Source organism: Phyllobates terribilis, unplaced genomic scaffold, assembly GCF_046119375.1.
Source record: "Phyllobates terribilis strain yellow unplaced genomic scaffold, ASM4611937v1 Scaffold_4__5_contigs__length_816908805, whole genome shotgun sequence".
NCBI classification, from domain to species: Eukaryota; Metazoa; Chordata; class Amphibia; order Anura; family Dendrobatidae; genus Phyllobates; species Phyllobates terribilis.
In genome coordinates, this window is record NW_027362764.1 from 637,483,206 (window position 1) to 637,502,470 (window position 19,265).

A 19,265-nucleotide genomic window follows, 5' to 3' on the forward strand; every position below is an offset into this window, starting at 1 on the left:
TGCAAATTAAAAATAATTTTTTTCTTCATTTAGCTCTGAAAAAATATTTGGGCTTCTAGCAGTGTGTGGGACTTGTTCTATTAGTCCTTCTATACTGACCTCCAGCAGGTTGCAAATTGAATATAATTTTTTTCTGCATCTAGCTCTGAAAAAATATTTGGGCTTCTAGCGGTGTGTGGGACTTGGTCTATTAGTCCATCTATACTGACCTCCATCAGGTTGCAAATTAAAAATAATTTTTTTCTGCATCTAGCTCTGAAAAAATATTTGGGCTTCTAGCGGTGTGTGGGACTTGGTCTATTAGTCCATCTATACTGACCTCCATCAGGTTGCAAATTAAAAATAATTTTTTTCTGCATCTAGCTCTGAAAAAATATTTGGGCTTCTAGCAGTGTGTGGGACTTGGTCTATTAGTCCATCTATACTGACCTCCATCAGGTTGCAAATTGAATAAAAAAATTTTCTGCATCTAGCTCTGAAAAAATATTTGGGCTTCTAGCGGTGTGTGGGACTTGGTCTATTAGTCCATCTATACTGACCTCCATCAGGTTGCAAATTAAAAATAATTTTTTTCTGCATCTAACCCAGCCAATAGTTTTGGCCTAATACCACAGTTTGGCCACTCAGCTCTGCTCGGTTACCATCCATTGTTTTTTTGTGCAAACAACTCCAGAGTTGTGAATTAGTTAACCACCAAAATGAGTGGAAAAAGGCCTGCTGCTGGTGGAAAGGGGAATAGGCGTGTTGGGAAGGGGAAAAAAGGTTGTGTCCGTGGGGTAGGTGCAGAAGAAAGACCATCTTCCAGCCAAACTAAAATGTCTACTTCTTTTAGCGGACAATGTGATAAGATCCCTTTCTTACGGCCACGCCAATCGCTACAAATTCCAGATGAGGCACAAAAACAGCAGGTGCTTCAACGGATATCAAGTGCTCCTTTAAGTGGGCTCTCCTCCACATCAACTTCAACATCACAAATACTCCAGTCCTCAAAGGTGTCACCCAAATCGCACTTGCTTCCTCACAGCTCCCAAATCTCCAGCTGCCCGTCTGAGTATGAGGTAGAACAGATGGTTGAGTCTGCAGAGCTGTTTACTCATACTATAGCCTGGGAATCAGAGGTCGACTCCAGCGCTTCTGTGAATCCAGACGAGGAAATGATCTGCACTGATGCCCAGAATCTTTATGAGTCGGATCCAGGACCAGACGCAGAAGGTTCTGACCATAATGTAGACCCTCATTCCCAAACTGTAACTCCTGTTGGTGGAGACAATGAGGAAGACGATGATAAGACTCAAATACCTGATTGGAGCGACAACTTTAGTTTTTTGTCAGGGCAGGAACAGGTTGGCTCTGAGGACGACGGGTGTGATAACGCACAGGGTGATGATGATGAGGTCGGAGATCCCACTTACTGTCAACCCACAGTCAGCCAAGAGATGAGGTCAGCAGAGGAGGTGGAGGAAGATGCTAGTGACGACGAGGTCAGGTTGCGCCTTCCTGGACAGAGACGTAGTACTGGAAGCACGTCAACAACTGCATCCTCAAACACAACTCTGCCTCTCACCACAAGTCGTGGTGGCTCTTCAGGTCGCATGGGTGCTAAGCCTTGCATAGCCTGGGCATTTTTTCAGATCGATAAAGATGACCCAACTCGTGTTATCTGTAACATTTGTCAGCAAAAGCTAAGTAGAGGCCAAAAAATACATAGTTTGAGTACTTCATGCATGAACCGGCACATGGACATGAAGCATAAGTTGCAGTGGGAAGCTTAGTGTGCTACAATGCGGTCTAGCCGGCCGGGCCAACCACCGTCTGCCATATCTTGTGCATCCGCGGCCTCTTCATCCTCTGTGACTGGGGGGACAGCAGTCACACCTGTTTTGGGGCGCAGACCTGCCACCTCTTTACCCGCAACAGCCAGCGTGATTGGCAGGTCATCATTTTCTTTGGAGGTGGTAACACCAGCTGGTCTTGAGCGCTGTCCGACATCGATAGCACCACCTTTGGATCAAGGCAACCTAACATGTCCGCCTGCATCTTCCTCACAGACCGGCAGTTTGCCGGGGACACCCTTATCAATCCCGTCTAAGCACAATAGCCAGCCCTCGGTCCCTCAGATGTGGACAAGTAAAAGACCATTTCCTCCTAGCCATGAGAAAGCTAAGAGGTTGAATTTCACCATCTGCAAGCTCTTGGCTACAGAAATGCTGCCTTTCCGCCTGGTGGACACAGAGGATTTTCGAGACCTTATGTCCGTCGCAGTGCCCCAGTACCAGATGCCCAGTCGGCACTACTTCTCAAAGAAAGGTGTGCCTGCGCTCCACCAGCATGTCGCACACAACATCACCGCTTCTTTGAGAAACTCTGTGTGTGACAGGGTGCATTTCACCACAGACACTTGGACGAGTAGGCATGGACAGGGGCGTTACATGTCGCTGACTGGGCACTGGGTAACTATGGTGACAGCAGGACAAGGGGCTGCTGTCTAAGTCTTGCCGTCCCCACGAGTTGTGCGTCAATCCTCTTTATGTCATTTTTCCTCCACTGCTTCTGCCTCCTCAACCTCCTCTCGGTCTTCCACCTGCACCCAAAGCCTGTCTGGTCATGCAACAAGCTTTCTAACTGCGCAGAAGGGATCCTGCACACCTCCTTACTATGCTGGCAGTAGGGCTCAACGTCATCAGGCGGTTTTTACATTGAAATGTCTGGGAAATGTGAGTCACACAGCTGAGGAGTTGTGGTCAGCTCTGGAGAACCAATTTCATGAATGGTTGTCTCCACTGGACCTGAAACCAGGGAAGGCCGTGTGCGACAATGCTGCAAACCTGGGTGCGGCCCTTCGCCGGGGCAATGTCACACACGTGCCTTGTATGGCTCACGTGTTGAACCTGGTTGTCCAGCAATTTTTAGCCCACTATCCCAGACTAGATGGCCTTCTGCAGAGGGCACGGTCGCTGTGTGCTCACTTCCGCCGTTCGCATCCCGCAGCTCAGCGACTTACATCTCTACAGAAGTCGTTGGGCCTGCCACTTTACCGGCTAAAATGCGATGTGCCTAACCGGTGGAATTCAACTCTGCACATGTTGCAGCGACTGTGGCAGCACCGACAAGCCCTGGTGCAATACGTTCTGACGTATAGCCTGGGCCAACGAGATTCAGAGGTGGGGCAAATCACGCTGGAGGAGTGGTCTCAGATCAGGGACCTATGCACCCTTCTGCACAGTTTTGAAATGGCGACGAAGATGTTTAGTGCTGACGATGCCATTATCAGCATGACTATTCCGGTGATTTACATGCTGGAGCACATGTTAAACAGAATTCGGAGTCAGGTGGTGGCACAAGAGGAGGTGGAGGAAGTAGAGGAGGAGGAGTTGTATGCGGAAGGGCTAACATCTGCAAGGTCCAGACGGTCGGCAGCACCAGGGCGGCAGGCATGTGAGGGTGGGGGAGATGATTTTACCAGGGCGCATGGTAGCAGCCAAACTAGTGAGGAAGGTGCAGGAGCCCAGGAAGAAGTGGAGGACGAACTGATGGAAGACTCATCAGATGAGGGAGACCTTGATCACATTTCTGTTGTGCGAGGTTGGGGGGAGAGGACAGAGGAAGGAAGCATGATTGTTACCTCGCCACCAACACAACAGGGACTTGGTGCTCCTGGATGCGCAACACACATGAGTGCCTTCTTGCTGCACTACCTGCAACATGACCCTCGAATTGTGAGAATTAGAAATAATCCTGACTACTGGGTTGCCACACTGTTAGATCCCCGGTACAAAAGTAAATTTGCAGAAATTATTCCTGCCATAGAAAGGGATGCACGCATGCAGGAGTATCAGCAGAGACTGTTGCAGAATCTTACATGTGCTTTTCCACAAAATACCAGTGGTGCACGTAGTGAATCTCACAGTTCCAACTTGCCAACCGTGGGACCGTCAAGTGTTCAGCACTCAAACCGTAACAGAACCACAGTATCTGCTGGTAACATCAATTTTGCGGAATCATTTCACCACTTTTTTAGCCCATCCTTTGCAAGGCCACAGGAGACAAGAAGTCTGACACATAGTCAATGCCTAGAGACGATGGTACAGGAGTATCTCCAAGTAAACATTGAAGCCACGACTGTGTCACTGGACCCTTGCTCTTTTTGGGCTTCCAATCTGGATAAATGGCCGGAGCTAGCCACTTACGCCTTGGAGATCTTGTCATGCCCCGCAGCCAGCGTTCTGTCTGAACGTGTGTTCAGCGCTGCTGGTGGTGTGCTGACAGATAAGCGCACGCGGCTCTCCACTGATAATGTAGACAGACTCACGTTCATAAAGATGAACAAATCATGGATCCGAAACGACTTTTCTACCCCTGTGTCATCCTGGGGAGAGTAAAAGCTTGATGATTGGTTAAAATCACCCTACCAACCGTTTTAAGCTTTCAAATTACTAATCATGTTTATCTGTATCTTGACTGGAAAATAATTTGGGCTTTGTAGCAGTGTGCAGCACTGATCCTATTAGGCCATCTATAATAAGCTTCACCAGATTTAAAATTAAAAATAATTTTTAGCTGCATCTAGCCCGGAAAATAATTTTGGGGCTCCGAGATGCGCAAGACACATAAGTGCCTTCTTGCTGCACTACCTGCAGCATGACCCTCATATTGTCAGAATTCGAAGTAATCATGACTACTGGGTTGCCACACTCTTAGATCCCCCAAACTTTTCGATCAACCTTTTCATTTTAATAAAGACCAAAAAAATGGTCATTTTTGAAATTATAAGCATTAGCAGGTTGTTAGAAACTGAAATCAAACAGTTTTCAACTCAAAACTTTATTCTAGGTGATGTTACATTTTCACATAGGACCCCTTGTTCGAAAGGAGCTTCTGAACTCTCTCGTCCATTGAATTTGTCAGGTTTTGGATGGTTTCTGCTTCAATTGTTTTGCATGAGGACAGAATACCCTCCCAGAGCTGTTGCTTAGATGTGAACTGCCTCCCGCCATCATAGACACTCCTTTTAATGATGCTCCAAAGGTTCTGAATGGGGTAGAGGTCAGGGGAGCATGGGGGTCACACCATAAGTTTGTCCCCTTTTATGCCCATATCAGCCAGAGATGCAGATGTTTTATGTGCAGCATGAGATGGTGCATTATCATGCAGAAAAATGATCTTGCTGTGAAATACACGGTTCTTCTTCTTGAACCATGGCAGGAAGTGCTGTTTGAGAAAATCCACATACATTATGGAGTTCATCTTTAGCGCCTTCAGGGATCCTAAAGGGGCCGACAATCTCTCTCCCCATGATTCCAGCCCAAAACATTACTCCACCTCCTCCTTGTTGGCGCTGTAGCCGTGTTTGCGTGGGGTGTCCATCAACCAGCCATCCTCCACTCCATTCATCTGGACCATCGAGCGCTGCACGGCACTCATCCGTGAACAAAACAGTTTTGAAATCAGTCTTCATGTAATGTTTGGCCCACTGGAGCCGTTTCTGCTTGTGTGAAGTGGATAGAGGAGGTCGACAGGATGGCGTATGCACAGCTGCAAACCTCTGAAGGACCCTGCATCTTGTTGTTCGGGGGACGTTGGAGGCACAAGCAGCTTCAAAAACTTGTCTGCTGCTATGACAAGGCTTTTTTGCCGCTGCTCTTTCAACCTGACGTAATTGCCTGTAGGAAAGAGTCCTCAATTTGCCCTTATCAGCACGCACACGTGTGTACTGTGAATCAGCTACATACTTCTTGATTGCCAAGACACTTCATCCTGATCATCGCACAATGTTGATTGTAGTCATGCCTTGACCTAAACACTCCACAATTTGTTGCTTCTCAGCAGCCGACACATCCTTTTTCTTTCCCATTTTGGCAGAAAATGTAGGCTGCTTAATAATGTGAGAGAGCCTTCTTAAGTAGTCTTGCCTTTCATTGGACACACCTGCCAAACTAATTAGCACAGGTGTCTGCAATTGCTTACAGTGATATAAAGAGCCCTGACACACATCACCATCAATGAGTTTAACTGACAAACAAACAAATTCTTCCCTTATCACTCCTAAACACTTTTTGCATAATAATTTGGAACGCGGTGTACATGTGCTTTTCCACAAAACACCAGTGGTTCACGTAGTGAATCTTACAGTTCTAACTTGCCAACCGTGGTCTGTATGGAATTGTTCAATAAAGGGCCCAAAATTAAGATAACATAGATGGGAGAGGTCTCTATGAATAGGAATTCCTAAGTATTTGATACCCTGTGAGGGCCAGGCAAAGGGAAAGTTGGACTGGATGGAATCCTATATGGATTTAGGGAGGGAGACATCGAGGGCCTCAGACTTCGCTGCATTGATTTTAAAATTTTACCATGTAACAAAGTGATCTATTTCAGCCATAACAGCAGGGATGGATATATGTGATTGAGTGATATATACTAGGACATCATCAGCAAATAGAGAGCACTTGTACTCGGTGCCTCCCACCTCAATCCACCTAATATTGGGGTTATGGCGAATTGATGAGAGCAGGTGCTCCGTCACTAGGATGTATAAGAGAGGGGACAGAGGACATCCCTGCCTTGTCCCATTGGTGATTGTGAAAGGTGATGAAAATGTTCTGACGCACCCCCTGGGCCTTGGGACACCCGGAGCCGGACCCTTTTTGGTGGATGCTGGTGGTTGTAGTCTTCGTGGCGGCGATCCGGTTCCGTGGCTCAGGGCGGTCAAACCAGTGGCGGAACTGTTTATGTGGTTTTGATGTTTAAATGTCCGACTACGCCACCCGTGGATTGCGGTCAGAGTGAACCGCCGCTACAGGGCAGACCGCTAAGGCTGGTGTTGTGGGTGCAGCAGAGCGTAGCATAACTCCCCACGGGAGGAGTATAGCCTCAGGGCAGTGTATGCGGAGGATGGGGGTGATGGTGCAGGGCAGCAGCAGTAACGACACGGAGTCAGTGATGCAGTTCAGGGCCTTTACTCACAGTTCTTATTATCCAGACCACGTCTGCAGGTAACGGCTGCCCACGTCGTACTGTGCTCACCAGGTGAGGGGCTCAGACAACTCCCAGATAACTTTGGAGCGCTTCACAGGACCCCCTTTGTGTGTCCTTTGTCTGGCCTTTCTTACCAACACTTCTGTCCGGCTGCCTCGGGCCTCCTCTTGGTAAACTTGGCGCCAGTTTCCCTGACCCTATGTGGTGCCTTCCTAGCGGGTGGAGCAAGGGGCTGCGCCACATAAAATGTCAGAGCCTCCGGTTTCTAGCTGAGGGTCGTTTCCTGCCTCCACTAGTTCGGGGACCGGTCTCCCCCTTTGGCCTGACCCCTCCACGCAGGTGGATTCGGGCGTGCGGTGGCGACTCGCCCGTCCGCACCCCTGGGATCCCTTCATTCCTCGTTCCTGGAGCCTTCTCCGCTCCTCTTCCTTCCTTCTCCCTCTTGCAGGCCTGGGCCTCTGTTACTAGGCCCGCCTCCGGAGCAGAGCTCATGCAGAGCCCCTGCTCCCTGCCACTTCTGCTCAGACTTCTCTGCACTGAACTAAGATGGTGCCCACCTTTTATACTCCCTTCTCAATGCACCCAGGAACTGCTTCCTCCCTGCTCCTGCACTGCAGGGTTCCCCTTCCTCAGTGTTCCCTCCCCCCACTCCAGCCAGGGACAGGGACTGTCGTGCCCATCTCAGGGGCATATTGGTCGCCCTGCCCCACGGCAATGTGGTGTAATGCATGCAGGTGTCGGGTCCTGATCCACACTCCATCCTTATCTGAGAGTGAGATATCACACCTCTGGGTGAGGTGCAATACGTCTGTAGCAACCGAGCCCTCGGTGCTACAGTTCCATTTATCTTCAGCCTAGGTGACGTATTGTGATACAGGGCCGTGATTTTGGCTATAAAAGGGTCCCCTAGACCCCTACCCCAAGCTTTTTAAGAGAATCATATATGGCGTGCCAGGAGACTCTATGGAATGCTTTCTCAGCATCCAACGAGAGTATCTACTTACAAATTTTTAACTGCATCTAGCCCAGGAAATACTTTGTGCCTAGTAGCAGTGTCTGCTAGTCAGCGGATTATCCCGGCTGTTAAGCAAGCTACACCACCTGTAGTTTGGACACTTAATTTTTTCAAAGGAAATGCTTTGGGACCACGGGATACTTAGTGAAGAGCATCAGGAGGCACCCCAAGGCATAGGGGCTGGGACTGGCACTAGGATGCCTTGCGGTGGACAGCCGAGCTCGATCCTTATAAAAGCTTTTTAACTGCAGCAGCTTTAGTGGACGCTACTGGAGCTGGAATTACGCGGCTGCTGGCATGAGACTTGCCCTCCAATAGATCCTTGTAAATGGATTTAAAGTGTATTCATTCAAATTAGAGGGACAATTTAAATTAAAAAGCTTAGAGCTGCCTCCACCACAGGGGGGCTCTCTCGACCCACCAGCGGACAGGCACCAGTATTGGGAGAGGGGGGCTGGCCGTCAGGGTTCACCGTGGCTCTGGCACAAACCCGGCGACACGAAGGTGGCACGGGCAGGAGCGGACTGGCCGTCTCGGCTTCTCACTTTTTGGATTTTAGAAGGGCATGACATGCCTATATCTGTGTCTCCCCCTCCTTTTACTCCTCCACCTCTTTTCTTTTCGCATGACTATATGTACTTGTCACTTTTCCATGTGTTAGTTGTGTCTTCTGAGCAGTTTGTCAGCTTTTGGACACCTTTGAAGGTGTTTCTATGTGTTTTTGTTTGCCTGCCATTGGTTTTAACGGTGTTCGAAGGTGTTCGACGAACAGTTCGACGAACAGTTCGGCGAACACACGGGTGTTCGACGAACCGAACCGAACTCGAACACTACGGGGGTGGCTCAACACTAGTGATAACGCACAGGGTGATGATGATGAGGTCGGAGATCCCACTTACTGTCAACCCACAGTCAGCCAAGAGATGAGGTCAGCAGAGGAGGTGGAGGAAGATGCTAGTGACGACGAGGTCAGGTTGCGCCTTCCTGGACAGAGACGTAGTACTGGAAGCACGTCAACAACTGCATCCTCAAACACAACTCTGCCTCTCACCACAAGTCGTGGTGGCTCTTCAGGTCGCATGGGTGCTAAGCCTTGCATAGCCTGGGCATTTTTTCAGATCGATAAAGATGACCCAACTCGTGTTATCTGTAACATTTGTCAGCAAAAGCTAAGTAGAGGCCAAAAAATACATAGTTTGAGTACTTCATGCATGAACCGGCACATGGACATGAAGCATAAGTTGCAGTGGGAAGCTCAGTGTGCTACAATGCGGTCTAGCCGGCCGGGCCAACCACCGTCTGCCATATCTTGTGCATCCGCGGCCTCTTCATCCTCTGTGACTGGGGGGACAGCAGTCACACCTGTTTTGGGGCGCAGACCTGCCACCTCTTTACCCGCAACAGCCAGCGTGATTGGCAGGTCATCATTTTCTTTGGAGGTGGTAACACCAGCTGGTCTTGAGCGCTGTCCGACATCGATAGCACCACCTTTGGATCAAGGCAACCTAACATGTCCGCCTGCATCTTCCTCACAGACCGGCAGTTTGCCGGGGACACCCTTATCAACCCCGTCTAAGCACAATAGCCAGCCCTCGGTCCCTCAGATGTGGACAAGTAAAAGACCATTTCCTCCTAGCCATGAGAAAGCTAAGAGGTTGAATTTCACCATCTGCAAGCTCTTGGCTACAGAAATGCTGCCTTTCCGCCTGGTGGACACAGAGGATTTTCGAGACCTTATGTCCGTCGCAGTGCCCCAGTACCAGATGCCCAGTCGGCACTACTTCTCAAAGAAAGGTGTGCCTGCGCTCCACCAGCATGTCGCACACAACATCACCGCTTCTTTGAGAAACTCTGTGTGTGACAGGGTGCATTTCACCACAGACACTTGGACGAGTAGGCATGGACAGGGGCGTTACATGTCGCTGACTGGGCACTGGGTAACTATGGTGACAGCAGGACAAGGGGCTGCTGTCCAAGTCTTGCCGTCCCCACGAGTTGTGCGTTAATCCTCTTTATGTCATTTTTCCTCCACTGCTTCTGCCTCCTCAACCTCCTCTCGGTCTTCCACCTGCACCCAAAGCCTGTCTGGTCATGCCACAAGCTTTCTAACTGCGCAGAAGGGATCCTGCACACCTCCTTACTATGCTGGCAGTAGGGCTCAACGTCATCAGGCGGTTTTTACATTGAAATGTCTGGGAAATGTGAGTCACACAGCTGAGGAGTTGTGGTCAGCTCTGGAGAACCAATTTCATGAATGGTTGTCTCCACTGGACCTGAAACCAGGGAAGGCCGTGTGCGACAATGCTGCAAACCTGGGTGCGGCCCTTCGCCGGGGCAATGTCACACACGTGCCTTGTATGGCTCACGTGTTGAACCTGGTTGTCCAGCAATTTTTAGCCCACTATCCCAGACTAGATGGCCTTCTGCAGAGGGCACGGTCGCTGTGTGCTCACTTCCGCCGTTCGCATCCCGCAGCTCAGCGACTTACATCTCTACAGAAGTCGTTGGGCCTGCCACTTCACCGGCTAAAATGCGATGTGCCTACCCGGTGGAATTCAACTCTGCACATGTTGCAGCGACTGTGGCAGCACCGACAAGCCCTGGTGCAATACGTTCTGACGTATAGCCTGGGCCAACGAGATTCAGAGGTGGGGCAAATCACGCTGGAGGAGTGGTCTCAGATCAGGGACCTATGCACCCTTCTGCACAGTTTTGAAATGGCGACGAAGATGTTTAGTGCTGACGATGCCATTATCAGCATGACTATTCCGGTGATTTACATGCTGGAGCACATGTTAAACAGAATTCGGAGTCAGGTGGTGGCACAAGAGGAGGTGGAGGAAGTAGAGGAGGAGGAGTTGTATGCGGAAGGGCTAACATCTGCAAGGTCCAGACGGTCGGCAGCACCAGGGCGGCAGGCATGTGAGGGTGGGGGAGATGATTTTACCAGGGCGCATGGTAGCAGCCAAACTAGTGAGGAAGGTGCAGGAGCCCAGGAAGAAGTGGAGGGCGAACTGATGGAAGACTCATCAGATGAGGGAGACCTTGATCACATTTCTGTTGTGCGAGGTTGGGGGGAGAGGACAGAGGAAGGAAGCATGATTGTTACCTCGCCACCAACACAACAGGGACTTGGTGCTCCTGGATGCGCAACACACATGAGTGCCTTCTTGCTGCACTACCTGCAACATGACCCTCAAATTGTGAGAATTAGAAATAATCCTGACTACTGGGTTGCCACACTGTTAGATCCCCGGTACAAAAGTAAATTTGCAGAAATTATTCCTGCCATAGAAAGGGATGCACGCATGCAGGAGTATCAGCAGAGACTGTTGCAGAATCTTACATGTGCTTTTCCACAAAATACCAGTGGTGCACGTAGTGAATCTCACAGTTCCAACTTGCCAACCATGGGACCGTCAAGTGTTCAGCACTCAAACCGTAACAGAACCACAGTATCTGCTGGTAACATCAATTTTGCGGAATCATTTCACCACTTTTTTAGCCCATCCTTTGCAAGGCCACAGGAGACAAGAAGTCTGACACATAGTCAACGCCTAGAGACGATGGTACAGGAGTATCTCCAAGTAAACATTGAAGCCACGACTGTGTCACTGGACCCTTGCTCTTTTTGGGCTTCCAATCTGGATAAATGGCCGGAGCTAGCCACTTACGCCTTGGAGATCTTGTCATGCCCCGCAGCCAGCGTTCTGTCTGAACGTGTGTTCAGCGCTGCTGGTGGTGTGCTGACAGATAAGCGCACGCGGCTCTCCACTGATAATGTAGACAGACTCACGTTCATAAAGATGAACAAATCATGGATCCGAAACGACTTTTCTACCCCTGTGTCATCCTGGGGAGAGTAAAAGCTTGATGATTGGTTAAAATCACCCTACCAACCGTTTTAAGCTTTCAAATTACTAATCATGTTTATCTGTATCTTGACTGGAAAATAATTTGGGCTTTGTAGCAGTGTGCAGCACTGATCCTATTAGGCCATCTATAATAAGCTTCACCAGATTTAAAATTAAAAATAATTTTTAGCTGCATCTAGCCCGGAAAATAATTTTGGGGCTCCGAGATGCGCAAGACACATAAGTGCCTTCTTGCTGCACTACCTGCAGCATGACCCTCATATTGTCAGAATTCGAAGTAATCATGACTACTGGGTTGCCACACTCTTAGATCCCCCAAACTTTTCGATCAACCTTTTCATTTTAATAAAGACCAAAAAAATGGTCATTTTTGAAATTATAAGCATTAGCAGGTTGTTAGAAACTGAAATCAAACAGTTTTCAACTCAAAACTTTATTCTAGGTGATGTTACATTTTCACATAGGACCCCTTGTTCGAAAGGAGCTTCTGAACTCTCTCGTCCATTGAATTTGTCAGGTTTTGGATGGTTTCTGCTTCAATTGTTTTGCATGAGGACAGAATACCCTCCCAGAGCTGTTGCTTAGATGTGAACTGCCTCCCGCCATCATAGACACTCCTTTTAATGATGCTCCAAAGGTTCTGAATGGGGTAGAGGTCAGGGGAGCATGGGGGTCACACCATAAGTTTGTCCCCTTTTATGCCCATATCAGCCAGAGATGCAGATGTTTTATGTGCAGCATGAGATGGTGCATTATCATGCAGAAAAATGATCTTGCTGTGAAATACACGGTTCTTCTTCTTGAACCATGGCAGGAAGTGCTGTTTGAGAAAATCCACATACATTATGGAGTTCATCTTTAGCGCCTTCAGGGATCCTAAAGGGGCCGACAATCTCTCTCCCCATGATTCCAGCCCAAAACATTACTCCACCTCCTCCTTGTTGGCGCTGTAGCCGTGTTTGCGTGGGGTGTCCATCAACCAGCCATCCTCCACTCCATTCATCTGGACCATCGAGCGCTGCACGGCACTCATCCGTGAACAAAACAGTTTTGAAATCAGTCTTCATGTAATGTTTGGCCCACTGGAGCCGTTTCTGCTTGTGTGAAGTGGATAGAGGAGGTCGACAGGATGGCGTATGCACAGCTGCAAACCTCTGAAGGACCCTGCATCTTGTTGTTCGGGGGACGTTGGAGGCACAAGCAGCTTCAAAAACTTGTCTGCTGCTATGACAAGGCTTTTTTGCCGCTGCTCTTTCAACCTGACGTAATTGCCTGTAGGAAAGAGTCCTCAATTTGCCCTTATCAGCACGCACACGTGTGTACTGTGAATCAGCTACATACTTCTTGATTGCCAAGACACTTCATCCTGATCATCGCACAATGTTGATTGTAGTCATGCCTTGACCTAAACACTCCACAATTTGTTGCTTCTCAGCAGCCGACACATCCTTTTTCTTTCCTATTTTGGCAGAAAATGTAGGCTGCTTAATAATGTGAGAGAGCCTTCTTAAGTAGTCTTGCCTTTCATTGGACACACCTGCCAAACTAATTAGCACAGGTGTCTGCAATTGCTTACAGTGATATAAAGAGCCCTGACACACATCACCATCAATGAGTTTAACTGACAAACAAACAAATTCTTCCCTTATCACTCCTAAACACTTTTTGCATAATAATTTGGAACGCGGTGTACATGTGCTTTTCCACAAAACACCAGTGGTTCACGTAGTGAATCTTACAGTTCTAACTTGCCAACCGTGGTCTGTATGGAATTGTTCAATAAAGGGCCCAAAATTAAGATAACATAGATGGGAGAGGTCTCTATGAATAGGAATTCCTAAGTATTTGATACCCTGTGAGGGCCAGGCAAAGGGAAAGTTGGACTGGATGGAATCCTATATGGATTTAGGGAGGGAGACATCGAGGGCCTCAGACTTCGCTGCATTGATTTTAAAATTTTACCATGTAACAAAGTGATCTATTTCAGCCATAACAGCAGGGATGGATATATGTGATTGAGTGATATATACTAGGACATCATCAGCAAATAGAGAGCACTTGTACTCGGTGCCTCCCACCTCAATCCACCTAATATTGGGGTTATGGCGAATTGATGAGAGCAGGTGCTCCGTCACTAGGATGTATAAGAGAGGGGACAGAGGACATCCCTGCCTTGTCCCATTGGTGATTGTGAAAGGTGATGAAAATGTTCTGACGCACCCCCTGGGCCTTGGGACACCCGGAGCCGGACCCTTTTTGGTGGATGCTGGTGGTTGTAGTCTTCGTGGCGGCGATCCGGTTCCGTGGCTCAGGGCGGTCAAACCAGTGGCGGAACTATTTATGTGGTTTTGATGTTTAAATGTCCGACTACGCCACCCGTGGATTGCGGTCAGAGTGAACCGCCGCTACAGGGCAGACCGCTAAGGCTGGTGTTGTGGGTGCAGCAGAGCGTAGCATAACTCCCCACGGGAGGAGTATAGCCTCAGGGCAGTGTATGCGGAGGATGGGGGTGATGGTGCAGGGCAGCAGCAGTAACGACACGGAGTCAGTGATGCAGTTCAGGGCCTTTACTCACAGTTCTTATTATCCAGACCACGTCTGCAGGTAACGGCTGCCCACGTCGTACTGTGCTCACCAGGTGAGGGGCTCAGACAACTCCCAGATAACTTTGGAGCGCTTCACAGGACCCCCTTTGTGTGTCCTTTGTCTGGCCTTTCTTACCAACACTTCTGTCCGGCTGCCTCGGGCCTCCTCTTGGTAAACTTGGCGCCAGTTTCCCTGACCCTATGTGGTGCCTTCCTAGCGGGTGGAGCAAGGGGCTGCGCCACATAAAATGTCAGAGCCTCCGGTTTCTAGCTGAGGGTCGTTTCCTGCCTCCACTAGTTCGGGGACCGGTCTCCCCCTTTGGCCTGACCCCTCCACGCAGGTGGATTCGGGCGTGCGGTGGCGACTCGCCCGTCCGCACCCCTGGGATCCCTTCATTCCTCGTTCCTGGAGCCTTCTCCGCTCCTCTTCCTTCCTTCTCCCTCTTGCAGGCCTGGGCCTCTGTTACTAGGCCCGTCTCCGGAGCAGAGCTCATGCAGAGCCCCTGCTCCCTGCCACTTCTGCTCAGACTTCTCTGCACTGAACTAAGATGGTGCCCACCTTTTATACTCCCTTCTCAATGCACCCAGGAACTGCTTCCTCCCTGCTCCTGCACTGCAGGGTTCCCCTTCCTCAGTGTTCCCTCCCCCCACTCCAGCCAGGGACAGGGACTGTCGTGCCCATCTCAGGGGCATATTGGTCGCCCTGCCCCACGGCAATGTGGTGTAATGCATGCAGGTGTCGGGTCCTGATCCACACTCCATCCTTATCTGAGAGTGAGATATCACACCTCTGGGTGAGGTGCAATACGTCTGTAGCAACCGAGCCCTCGGTGCTACAGTTCCATTTATCTTCAGCCTAGGTGACATATTGTGATACAGGGCTGTGATTTTGGCTATAAAAGGGTCCCCTAGACCCCTACCCCAAGCTTTTTAAGAGAATCATATATGGCGTGCCAGGAGACTCTATGGAATGCTTTCTCAGCATCCAACGAGAGTATCTACTTACAAATTTTTAACTGCATCTAGCCCAGGAAATACTTTGTGCCTAGTAGCAGTGTCTGCTAGTCAGCGGATTATCCCGGCTGTTAAGCAAGCTACACCACCTGTAGTTTGGACACTTAATTTTTTCAAAGGAAATGCTTTGGGACCACGGGATACTTAGTGAAGAGCATCAGGAGGCACCCCAAGGCATAGGGGCTGGGACTGGCACTAGGATGCCTTGCGGTGGACAGCCGAGCTCGATCCTTATAAAAGCTTTTTAACTGCAGCAGCTTTAGTGGACGCTACTGGAGCTGGAATTACGCGGCTGCTGGCATGAGACTTGCCCTCCAATAGATCCTTGTAAATGGATTTAAAGTGTATTCATTCAAATTAGAGGGACAATTTAAATTAAAAAGCTTAGAGCTGCCTCCACCACAGGGGGGCTCTCTCGACCCACCAGCGGACAGGCACCAGTATTGGGAGAGGGGGGCTGGCCGTCAGGGTTCACCGCGGCTCTGGCACAAACCCGGCGACACGAAGGTGGCACGGGCAGGAGCGGACTGGCCGTCTCGGCTTCTCACTTTTTGGATTTTAGAAGGGCATGACATGCCTATATCTGTGTCTCCCCCTCCTTTTACTCCTCCACCTCTTTTCTTTTCGCATGACTATATGTACTTGTCACTTTTCCATGTGTTAGTTGTGTCTTCTGAGCAGTTTGTCAGCTTTTGGACACCTTTGAAGGTGTTTTCTATGTGTTTCTATGTGTTTTTGTTTGCCTGCCATTGGTTTTAACGGTGTTCGAAGGTGTTCGACGAACAGTTCGACGAACAGTTCGGCGAACACACGGGTGTTCGACGAACCGAACCGAACTCGAACACTACGGGGGTGGCTCAACACTAGTGATAACGCACAGGGTGATGATGATGAGGTCGGAGATCCCACTTACTGTCAACCCACAGTCAGCCAAGAGATGAGGTCAGCAGAGGAGGTGGAGGAAGATGCTAGTGACGACGAGGTCAGGTTGCGCCTTCCTGGACAGAGACGTAGTACTGGAAGCACGTCAACAACTGCATCCTCAAACACAACTCTGCCTCTCACCACAAGTCGTGGTGGCTCTTCAGGTCGCATGGGTGCTAAGCCTTGCATAGCCTGGGCATTTTTTCAGATCGATAAAGATGACCCAACTCGTGTTATCTGTAACATTTGTCAGGAAAAGCTAAGTAGAGGCCAAAAAATACATAGTTTGAGTACTTCATGCATGAACCGGCACATGGACATGAAGCATAAGTTGCAGTGGGAAGCTCAGTGTGCTACAATGCGGTCTAGCCGGCCGGGCCAACCACCGTCTGCCATATCTTGTGCATCCGCGGCCTCTTCATCCTCTGTGACTGGGGGGACAGCAGTCACACCTGTTTTGGGGCGCAGACCTGCCACCTCTTTACCCGCAACAGCCAGCGTGATTGGCAGGTCATCATTTTCTTTGGAGGTGGTAACACCAGCTGGTCTTGAGCGCTGTCCGACATCGATAGCACCACCTTTGGATCAAGGCAACCTAACATGTCCGCCTGCATCTTCCTCACAGACCGGCAGTTTGCCGGGGACACCCTTATCAACCCCGTCTAAGCACAATAGCCAGCCCTCGGTCCCTCAGATGTGGACAAGTAAAAGACCATTTCCTCCTAGCCATGAGAAAGCTAAGAGGTTGAATTTCACCATCTGCAAGCTCTTGGCTACAGAAATGCTGCCTTTCCGCCTGGTGGACACAGAGGATTTTCGAGACCTTATGTCCGTCGCAGTGCCCCAGTACCAGATGCCCAGTCGGCACTACTTCTCAAAGAAAGGTGTGCCTGCGCTCCACCAGCATGTCGCACACAACATCACCGCTTCTTTGAGAAACTCTGTGTGTGACAGGGTGCATTTCACCACAGACACTTGGACGAGTAGGCATGGACAGGGGCGTTACATGTCGCTGACTGGGCACTGGGTAACTATGGTGACAGCAGGACAAGGGGCTGCTGTCCAAGTCTTGCCGTCCCCACGAGTTGTGCGTCAATCCTCTTTATGTCATTTTTCCTCCACTGCTTCTGCCTCCTCAACCTCCTCTCGGTCTTCCACCTGCACCCAAAGCCTGTCTGGCCATGCCACAAGCTTTCTAACTGCGCAGAAGGGATCCTGCACACCTCCTTACTATGCTGGCAGTAGGGCTCAACGTCATCAGGCGGTTTTTACATTGAAATGTCTGGGAAATGTGAGTCACACAGCTGAGGAGTTGTGGTCAGCTCTGGAGAACCAATTTCATGAATGGTTGTCTCCACTGGACCTGAAACCAGGGAAGGCCGTGTGCGACAATGCTGCAAACCTGGGTGCGGCCCTTCGCCGGGGCAATGTCACACACGTGCCTTGTATGGCTCACGTGTTGAACCTGGTTGTCCAGCAATTTTTAGCCCACTATCCCAGACTAGATGGCCTTCTGCAGAGGGCACGGTCGCTGTGTGCTCACTTCCGCCGTTCGCATCCCACAGCTCAGCGACTTACATCTCTACAGAAGTCGTTGGGCCTGCCACTTCACCGGCTAAAATGCGATGTGCCTACCCGGTGGAATTCAACTCTGCACATGTTGCAGCGACTGTGGCAGCACCGACAAGCCCTGGTGCAATACGTTCTGACGTATAGCCTGGGCCAACAAGATTCAGAGGTGGGGCAAATCACGCTGGAGGAGTGGTCTCAGATCAGGGACCTATGCACCCTTCTGCACAGTTTTGAAATGGCGACGAAGATGTTTAGTGCTGACGATGCCATTATCAGCATGACTATTCCGGTGATTTACATGCTGGAGCACATGTTAAACAGAATTCGGAGTCAGGTGGTGGCACAAGAGGAGGTGGAGGAAGTAGAGGAGGAGGAGTTGTATGCGGAAGGGCTAACATCTGCAAGGTTCAGACGGTCGGCAGCACCAGGGCGGCAGGCATGTGAGGGTGGGGGAGATGATTTTACCAGGGCGCATGGTAGCAGCCAAACTAGTGAGGAAGGTGCAGGAGCCCAGGAAGAAGTGGAGGGCGAACTGATGGAAGACTCATCAGATGAGGGAGACCTTGATCACATTTCTGTTGTGCGAGGTTGGGGGGAGAGGACAGAGGAAGGAAGCATGATTGTTACCTCGCCACCAACACAACAGGGACTTGGTGCTCCTGGATGCGCAACACACATGAGTGCCTTCTTGCTGCACTACCTGCAACATGACCCTCAAATTGTGAGAATTAGAAATAATCCTGACTACTGGGTTGCCACACTGTTAGATCCCCGGTACAAAAGTAAATTTGCAGAAATTATTCCTGCCATAGAAAGGGATGCACGCATGCAGGAGTATCAGCAGAGACTGTTGCAGAATCTTACATGTGCTTTTCCACAAAATACCAGTGGTGCACGTAGTGAATCTCACAGTTCCAACTTGCCAACCATGGGACCGTCAAGTGTTCAGCACTCAAACCGTAACAGAACCACAGTATCTGCTGGTAACATCAATTTTGCGGAATCATTTCACCACTTTTTTAGCCCATCCTTTGCAAGGCCACAGGAGACAAGAAGTCTGACACATAGTCAACGCCTAGAGACGATGGTACAGGAGTATCTCCAAGTAAACATTGAAGCCACGACTGTGTCACTGGACCCTTGCTCTTTTTGGGCTTCCAATCTGGATAAATGGCCGGAGCTAGCCACTTACGCCTTGGAGATCTTGTCATGCCCCGCAGCCAGCGTTCTGTCTGAACGTGTGTTCAGCGCTGCTGGTGGTGTGCTGACAGATAAGCGCACGCGGCTCTCCACTGATAATGTAGA